This window comes from Symphalangus syndactylus, chromosome 8 (assembly GCF_028878055.3).
Source record: "Symphalangus syndactylus isolate Jambi chromosome 8, NHGRI_mSymSyn1-v2.1_pri, whole genome shotgun sequence".
NCBI classification, from domain to species: domain Eukaryota; kingdom Metazoa; phylum Chordata; class Mammalia; order Primates; family Hylobatidae; genus Symphalangus; species Symphalangus syndactylus.
Genome location: NC_072430.2, coordinates 15,501,130 through 15,510,612, shown reverse-complemented (window position 1 = coordinate 15,510,612; position 9,483 = coordinate 15,501,130). Strand labels below are relative to the sequence as shown.

Here is a 9,483-nt window from a genome sequence, read left to right as displayed (position 1 = left end):
ATAAAATAAACACAGTAAGAATAGCAGTGTACATTTCACATAGGGTAGCTGGAGTTTCTGCAACTTTGGCTTCAGTTATACCTATCATGTGTGAGTGAGTGTGTGTGCATATGTGTATGTGGGAATGTATGTGTGAGCATATGTATGTGTGTGTACCAGGTGGTTGAAATGAAGCGTATTTCTCCTGAGGGATCAAAAATGTTTGCAAGCCACCACCTGATCATCACCATTCCTCCCTCAACCAGGACAGCCCCTGGTGACTGTTGGGTGCGTTTCTCTCCAGATTCTATTTCACATATTGACCGTCTGATATGTCACATTCTCAGATGAGAACAAGCACATTCTCAGACATATTTTCCCTAATTGAGATCATGCCACGTAGTGTTCGATCACACACACACACACACACACACACACACTGTTCTCATGCAGTTCCTACCCTGACCGCCTCACCTGTCAATCTGTCTAATCTGAGCAGGTCTGCACCTGTAGGCTGATTTGTTCCTGGCACCATCCGGATGGCTGAGGCCCCTTGAGGAATGCTGGGATCAGTGGGGAGCAGGGTGAGGAGACAGCCATTGCTGGTGTCGCAGTCACCATCACCTTCACAATTAGTATCTTTTCAAGGTCCAGTGTGGCCTTAGCAGATGGTTTAGCCTTGAGCAAGGAGAGAGAGGAGGGGTATTAAAAGAGTTCATAGAAAGGGTCTTATTTGCCCCTTGAAGGCACGGGTGGCTCCCCAGGACAGCATAGATAGAAGGAAGGGCATCCCTGGCAGAGGGCACTGCCAGTGCAAAGCCCTGGAGGCCTGAAGGTGTATGTCATGTTCAGAAAGCAAGGTGTCCTCAGTGTGGCTACAAAGCAGGAAGGTGACAAGGCCAATGAAGAGGGGGAGAGGCAGAAAGGGGCACAGCCAGCTTGGGAAGAGCTTTAGGCACCAGCTTGCAACTCTGCTGAGCCTTTGGGGACAGGAGCTTCAGACAGGAAGGTGGGGCAGGCAGTCAGATGGGGAGGAGCCATGGGAGGCCTGAGGATGGGGCTGGGGGCACATCCATCTACCCACCCCGATGGGGGTGGGCAGGTGCACTTTCAGGGCTCAGGCTGGCATCTCCACCTTCCACCCAGCAACTCTCCTCTAGGAACTTACCTGGAGGGAATAACCAAACTGGTGAGCAAAGGGGTGAAGAGGTACCAGGAGGTCCATGGCCCCCTCTGATCCACCTGCAGGGGAGCAAGAAGAGTAGAGAGTGACATTGGCACACTTGCTCCGGGGGCCACATGCTAGGCAAGTGAATTATGAGGACAACCTGATTTGGTCATCCTAACCCTCCTCTTAGATGAATATGATCACTCACCTCATTTTGTTGATGAAGACACTGAGGCTCAGCACGTTTGAAGTGAGCTGGGCAAGGCATCATGGGCTGACCTGTGTTCCTCCAAAGACTTTGTTCCCCAAAAGTCTTTGTTCCCCCAAAAGACATGTTGAAGTCCACATTTTTGAGGAAATGCGGGTTGTTTGGAGATAGGGCCTGGAAAGAGGTGAGTACGTTGAAATGAGGTCATTAGGGTGGGCCCTGATCCAATATGACTTGTGTCCCTATAAGAAGACATCAGGATATAGACACACAAAGGAAAGACCATATAAGGACACAATAAGAAGGCGGCCATCTACAAGCCAAGACAGACCTCAATAGAAACCATCCTGGCTGACATCTCAGTCTTGGATTTCCAGCCTCCAGAACTGTAAGAAAATTAATTTCTTTTGTTCAAGCCGCCCATCTGTGGTATGTTGCTATGGCATGCCCAGCAAACCAATACACAAGGTCATGTACTACGAAGTGTTTTTGACCATAGGCCCGTCTGACCCCAGTGTCTGGGGGTTTCACTTCAGGCTCCGCAGCATCCCTTCCAGAGGCTAAAACAACTCAGAGACAGGAAGACTCAGCTTCTAAGACAACAGGTCTGAACTGGGGCAGTGAGTGTGTGTGCTCTTTAATAAATAACTGCAGAGACACTCACACACATACAGCTCTAGAAAAATCTATCCCGAGGTATTCGCAGTAGTTGTCTTTGTGTGGGTGGGATTATGAGCGTTTTCTTACTTTCTTCTTGTTGCTTCTCTGTAGCCTGTGATTTTTCAGTAGTGAATGTGTATTCCTCTTATGGCAGAAAAATAAAACGCAAAACAGCAAAACCAGTGGCTTTGGTAAGTGGAATCCTGGAGGCAGGGAGGCCAGGGCATGAGGCAGACACAGGTTCTGGCTGGAGATGGTGAGTTCTGGGCTAGGCCTAGAGTAGGAGATAGAGGGGTGGGGCCGGGGGAAGGGGAGAAGGCAATGAAAGGCTTGGGGGCATTGGGGGGATGGCAGGGGTAGGGCTGCTGAATAAAGTACAGGACACCCAGTTAAATCTGAATTTCAGATAAACAATTAATACAAAATGTTTTTAGTATAAGTATATCCCATGCAATATCTGGGACACACTTGTGCTAAACAATGATTTGTTTTTCATCTGAAATTCACATTCAGCTGGACAGTCTGAGTTGTTTGTTTATTTTTCTAAATATAACAGCCCTGAGTGGAGGAAGAGTGGACAATGGTATAATCTGAGGCCCTGGGGGGAGCGGTCTCAGAGCTCAAAGGATGGGTTGAGAACAATGAAACCATGGTCCCTGAGGTCTTCGGTTCCAATTTCCAGAAAGAGTTGAATGCCTGTGGCCAAACAGAGGCCCCCAGACTCTCCAGAGACGGCATCTGATGACCTGGGGCTAAGGAAGAAATGACTGTCAGCACAGCCAGCTACATAAGCTGCAGGGCTCAGTGCAAAATGAAAACGGGGGTCCCTGTTCAAAAAGCAGGGGAGGTGCCACCAAACGAACTACATATAAAGCCTTTTCCTTTCTTCCATGGCATCTCAACTTGTCATGGTGTTTATTTGCTAAATAATTCATTACAAATAAAGAAAAAGTAACATTTCAAATTATGTGTTAGTCTGGGTTATTCAGTGAAACAGAGCTAATAGGAGATAGAAGGATAGACAGATTGATTGATTGATTGATGATTGATTGATTTCGATTTACTGCAAGGAATTGGCTCATAAATATGACCCCAAAAGCACAGGCAACAAAAGCAAAAACAGACAAAGGAGATTGCATCAAACTAAAAGGCAAAAGAAACAATCAACAGAAGGAGGAGGCGACCTAAGGAATGGGAGAAAGTATCTGCAAACTGTGCATCTGATGAGGGGTTTATCTCCGAAATAGGCAAGAAACACAAACAAGTCAATAGTGACAAAACAAATAACCCCAGTTAAAGAAAGGGCAAAGGCTGAAGGTGGTGGCTCACCTGTAATTCAAGCTTTAGGTGGCTGAGGTAGGGGGATTCCTTCAGTTCAGGAGTTCAGGACCAGCCTGGGCAACGTGGCAAGACCCCATCTCTAAAAAAAAAAAATTAAATGGGCAAAGGACCTGAAGAGACATCTTTCAAAAAGAAAACATACAAACGGCCAACAGACACAGCGGACCCTTGAACAATACAGGTTTGAATTGCAAAGGTCTGCTTATCTGTAGATTATTTGCAATCAAACACAGGTCAAAAATACAGCATTTGCAGGATATGAAACCTGCATATACAGAGGGCGAACTTGATTTTTTGTATATGTGAGTTCCACAGGGCCAACTGAGGGACTTGACTATGCTCAGATTTTGTAAATCTGTGAGTCCTGGACCCAATCCCCTGTGTACATAGAGGGGTGAGCATATGTGAAAAACAAATGCCCACATCACTAATCATCAGGAAAATGCAAATCAAAACTACGATGAGCCATCACTTCACACCTGTTACAATGGCTGTCAAAAACCAAAAGAGATAACAAGCATTGGGCTGGGCACGGTGACTCACGCCTGTAATCCCAGCACTTTGGGAGGCAGAGGCGGGCGGATCACGAGGTCAGGAGATGGAGACCATCCTGGCTAACACGGTGAAACCCCGTCTCTACCAAAAATACAAAAAATTAGCCAGGCGTGGTGGCGGGCACCTGTAGTCCCAGCTACTTGGGAGGCTGAGGCAGGAGAATGGCATGAACCTGGGAGGTGGAGCTTGCAGTGAGCCGAGATCGCACCACTGCACCCCAGCCTGGGCGACAGAGCGAGACTCCATCTAAAAAAAGAAAAGAAAAGACCAGTGTTGGCCAGAATATGGAGAAAAGATAACCCTTGCAACACTGTTGGTGGGAATGGAAATTGGTGTAAATTGGTGTAAACTGGTGTAGCCAATATTGAAAACTGTATAGAGGTTCCTCAAAATATTAAAAATAGACTACTGTATAATCCAGCAATTCCACTTCCAGGTATGTATCCAAAGGGAATGAAATCAGTATGCCAAAAACAGCTCTGCACTCCCAGTTCACTGCAGCACTGTTCACATTAGCCAAGATACAGAACCAACCTAAGTGTCCATCATTGAATAGATAAAGAAAATGTGATACATTATGTAACAGAATATTATTCAGCCATAAAAAAGAATGAAATCCAGTCATTTTTGATAACATGGATGAACCTAGAAGACATCATGTTAAGTGAATTAAGCCAGACACAGGAAGACAAATACTGCACAACCTTGCTTACATGTAGAATCTAAAAAAGTTGAACTCATCGAAGCAGAGGGTAGAAGGGTAGTTACCAGGCGCTGAGGGTGGTGGAGAAATGGGTAGATGTTTGCTTGTCCCTGGGCTAGGCACTATACAGGCAGCAGTGGATGCTCGCCACCACAGTGCACCAGTTCTCAGGGAGGCCATGGCCAGGGCTGGGCAGAGGAAGATACCAGGGAGACGTAGCTGTGTATGCAAAGGCCAAGAAACTGCAAAACACGTCATTCAGTCAGAGACGTAATGCAGGTGCGTGCCTGTGTGTGATGTGTGTGTTATCTGTGTTCATGTGTTCATGTCTATAATGTGCAAGTGTCTGCACGTGTGTGTGCTTTTGTGCATGTGCATGTGTGATTGTGCATGTGTGTCTGCATGTGTGTTCATGTGTGAGGATGTGTAATGTCTATTGTGTACATGTCTGTGCACTTGTGTGTGAGCATGTATGGGGGTATACCACACAATGTCATCACTCTCTACAGCCTTGCTGAGTCCTGATGCCCACCAGGCCTGTCCCTGCCCCCACTGCCATCCTAACAGAGCAGACAGGATAGCTGGAGAAACAGAAATCAACAACACAGAAAGCCTGAGAGGTGGGAAACCCAAGGAGGGAGGTCAGGGAGGGCTTCCTGGAGGAGCTGTGTCATGAAGAAGAATTGGGGGAAGAACCTCTGGGATGTATGGAGCCTTGGCAGTGAGGGCCATCCTGGCAGGTGTGGGCAATGGCAGTGAAGTCCACGAGACCAGGGAGGGAGAGGGCAAGGACAAAAGGCGACGCTGGAAGGCACTGTATGGAGTTGACCCTTTACCTTGAAGGCCCAGGGGAGAGATGGGAAAGCTGCATACACATAAGCAGAGGGGGAAGGGGGCCACAGCCCTGTGTTCTCTGGCCTGGACTTCCTCCTCCACTTTTTGGAACTACTGGGCCCAATCATGATGCTCTGGGCAGAGCTCAGGGCTGCCAAACACAGCAGTGAGGACAGCACCAGGCTCCTGCTCCACATGCACAGCAGTGAGGGCAACACCAGGCTCCTGCTCCACGTGCACAGCAGTGAGGGCAGCGCCAGGCTCCAGCTCCATGTGCACAGCAGTGAGGGCAACGCCAGGCTCCTGCTCCACGTGCACAGCAGTGAGGGCAGCGCCAGGCTCCAGCTCCACGTGCACAGCAGTGAGGGCAGCGCCAGGCTCCAGCTCCACGTGCACAGCAGTGAGGGCAGCACCAGGCTCCAGTTCCAGGTGCTCAGCTGTGAGGGCAGCACCAGGCTCCGGTTCCACGTGCACAGCAGTGAGGACAGCGCCAGGTTCCTGCTCCATGTGTACCGCAGGTCCCAGCCCCCCAGCACCCTCCCTGGGGAAAGCACTTGAGCCCTCTCTAACCACCCCTGCCTGTGGCTGCACCCCAACCTTCACAGCCATCCCTATGGGGACCCATCCTCCTCTAAGGGCAATACAGAACCAGAAACCACAAAGCACTATTCTTGTATGGAATACACGGAAGCCCCAGAGTGGATTCCACTTAAAAGTTCCACCGGTTGCAGGAGTTTGCATACTGTTGGTCTTCCCAGATTCATCTCTAAATCCAATGCAATTCCACACAAAATCCCAAGAGGGTTGTTTACACGTATATCCCAGCATTCACATGAAAGAGTAGAAGCAGGCGTAGCCAGGAGAAATTTTAGAGAAGAAGCAATTGGAGAGACATTATGCACCCACTCCTTCCTTTGACAAATATTTATTCAAGGCCTAAAATGAGCCAGTCATGATTCCTGCTCCGCAGGAAACAGAACCAGCAAAGTCCCACCCAAATGGAGCTCACACTCAGCTTAGGGGAGAACAATAATAAACACATAAGCTTTGGGTGTTAATAATAAGTCAACATCAGATAGTTTGAAGGTGTTATGAAGAAAAATAAGGTCAGCATTTTTGTTATTTATTCCTATGCAATGGATCACCCCAAAACACAGTGGCTTAAACCAACAGCAATTATGTTATCATCACTTCTTGTAGCTCTGGAGGCTGACTGGGCTCTGCTGGGTGGTTTGTGCCTGAAGTTCCTCTCAAAGTTGCAGTCGGATGGCTGCTGGGCTGGTGTCATCTCAAGGGCTTCACATTTCTGGTGGCCGTGGCCGGCTGTCAGCTGGGAACTCCCTAGGCCTGAAGCTGGAATACCCACATGGTATCTCTCCAGGTGACCTGGCTTCCTGACCACAGGTCAGCCTGCCCTCTATGTGAGCATCCCAAGAGAATCCACATATGGCGTTGTGACAACTAAGCCTCAGAAGTTACAGAGCATCACTTCTGAAAATTCCATTTGTCCGGGCAGTCACAGGGGTCTGCCTGGCTCCAGGGAGGGGACATGGACCCCCACTTGATAGAAGTCTCAAGGTCACACTGTGGAAAGAGCATGGGGCAAAAGAAAGATGGCAGCTGCCACCTTTGGAAAAAACATTCTGCCAAGTCCAGCATAAGGGAACAGAGCGACTTAGAGTCAGAATGAGGAGGCCCAGCAACACGCAGGATATACAGGTAGACCACAGGATAGAGCAGAGCCTGCAGAGGCGCTTGTCAGCATGTGGGGGCACAGCGTGCAGTTGAGGGGCTGTCAGCCATCAGTGGGAATGGAGGGCTGCTCCGTAAATCTCGTGGGGACCAGTGAGGAGAAAAGCACAGTGGAGGAATGCCACGCAATCCTCAGAAATAGGTAGCTCGTGGATAAAGACCTGAATATGAACAACAAACTGCTCTAACTCCTAGAAAAATACATAGAAGAGTATCTATGTGCTGCAACAAGACACCACCTCACACCCATTAGGATGCTACTATATTTTTGAGAAAGGCAGAAAGTAAGTGCTGGGGAGGATGCGGAGAAATGGAAACCCTCGTGCAGTGTGATGGGAATGTAAAATGGTGTGATAGAAAACAGCATGGAGGTTCCTCAAAACACTAAAAATAGAATTGCCATATGATCACGCAATTCTACTGCTGGGTATATACCCCAAAGAATTGAAAGCAGGCTTTTGAAGAGATATTTGTACACTCACACTCATAGCAGCATTGTTCACAGTAGCTAAAATGTGGGAGCGACCTGATACGGTTTGAATGTCCTGCCCAAATCTCATGATGAATTGTGATCCCCACTGTGATCCCCAGTGTTGAAGGTGGGGCCTGGTGGGAGGGGTTTGGATCATGGGGGCAGACCCCTCATGGTTGGGTGATACCCTCGCAATAGTGAGTGAGTTCTTGTGAGACCTGGATGTTACAAAGTGTGGCATCCCCCACCCCTCACTCTCTTTCTTGCTCCTGCTTTCACTATGTGAAATGTTTGCTGCTGGTTCGCCTCCACCCGTGAGTAAAAGCTTTCTCAGGCCTCCCCAGAAACAGATGCTGGCACTATGCCTCCTCTACAGCCTGCAGAACCAGGAGCCAATTAAACCTTTTTTCTTATAAATTGCCCAGTCTCAGTTTTTCTTTATAGCAATGCAAGCACGGCCTAACACACAACACAAGTGTCCATTGACTGGTGAATGGATAAACAAAATGTGGTCTGTCTGTACAATGGAATATTATTAAGCCATGAAAAGGAATAAAATCCTGACACAAGCTGCAACACAGGTGAATCCTGAAGACATTATGCTGAATGAAATTAATGAGACACAAAAAGACAAATACGGTATGATTCTATGAGGTACTTAGAGTAGTCAAATTCATAGGAACAGAAAGTAGAATGCTGGTTGCCATGGGTGGGGGCAGAAAGAGAAGGGAGAGTGGAGAGCAATTTAATGGGCATAGAGTTTCAGTTTTGTAAGATGAAGACAGTTCTGGGGATTTTTAATTTACCACAATTAAAAATTATACATATACATGCATACATATATATATAATAAATTGTGTGCATATATAACAAATTGTACATGTATATATAATTTTTTAAAATAATGTATTCATGGTCTTACATAATCTTAGGATAGGGAAAATTGTCCTATTTAAAACAGTAAAAAAAGCACTCATAAAGGAAATATTGCTATATGACCAAATTGACATTTTCTCTGGAGCAGAAGATGCTCTCACAAAGCTGGGACATGCACTGTATTTACCCTGTCCCTGCACACCCACGGTCACCTCTGCATCTCTCTGCCATGTGAGACAGGTGGCCGTCTGGACTCTCTAGCCACAGCTCTCTTCCTTGGGCCCTGTAGGAGGGCTTGGGACTTGGCCAGCAGGAGCCCAGGCAGGAGGCTGCAGGACTGATAAGGGCCAGGTGAGGAATCTCAGTCCCAGGACCCTCCGATAGCATCACGTGGGCTTGCATAAGACCAGCTGGGCAGCTTTCTGCACACAGCTCCATCTCCCTCCAGACATGGGGATGGCAGGGCTGTGGCTCGGTGCCTGCTTGGGGAACTGCAGCAGCCCCTGTTGGTTTCTCAGCACCTTTGCCATTAGTCTCTCTCGTAAACGCTCATCAAATACCCAGTCTGAGGGTGCCAGTTGTTTCCCTGTCTCTTAGAAAGGGATAAGGCCAACACTGGAAGCATATTTCTGGCAACTGTAACCCATGGGAGGATATGCAGCCAGCCCTCCGCATCTGCAGATATTTCTGCATCCTCAGAGTCAACTAGCTGAGAATCAAAAATATTTTTTAAAATAAATAATAATAATAGGCCGGGTGTGGTGGCTCATGCTTGTAATCCCAACACTTTGGGAGGGCAAGGCAGGTGGATCACCCGAGGTCGGGAGTTCAAGACCACGCTGGCCAGTGTAGTGAAACCCCGTCTCTACTAAAAATACAAAAATTAGCCAGGCGTGATGGCATGCACCTGTAATCCCAGCTACTCGGGAGGCTGA

General features: G+C 47.9%; 1 long non-coding RNA gene across 1 annotated transcript; it reads right to left on the bottom strand.

The window, feature by feature from the left end:
• Positions 1–459: 459 nt before the first annotated feature.
• On the bottom strand, positions 460–1,439 carry LOC134737279 (uncharacterized). Its single transcript, XR_010122002.1, has 3 exons — positions 1,356–1,439; positions 1,148–1,221; positions 460–657 (listed from the first exon to the last, which is right to left on the bottom strand). It is a non-coding gene; the product is annotated as an uncharacterized lncRNA (long non-coding RNA).
• Between the last annotated feature and the right edge of the window lie 8,044 nt (positions 1,440–9,483).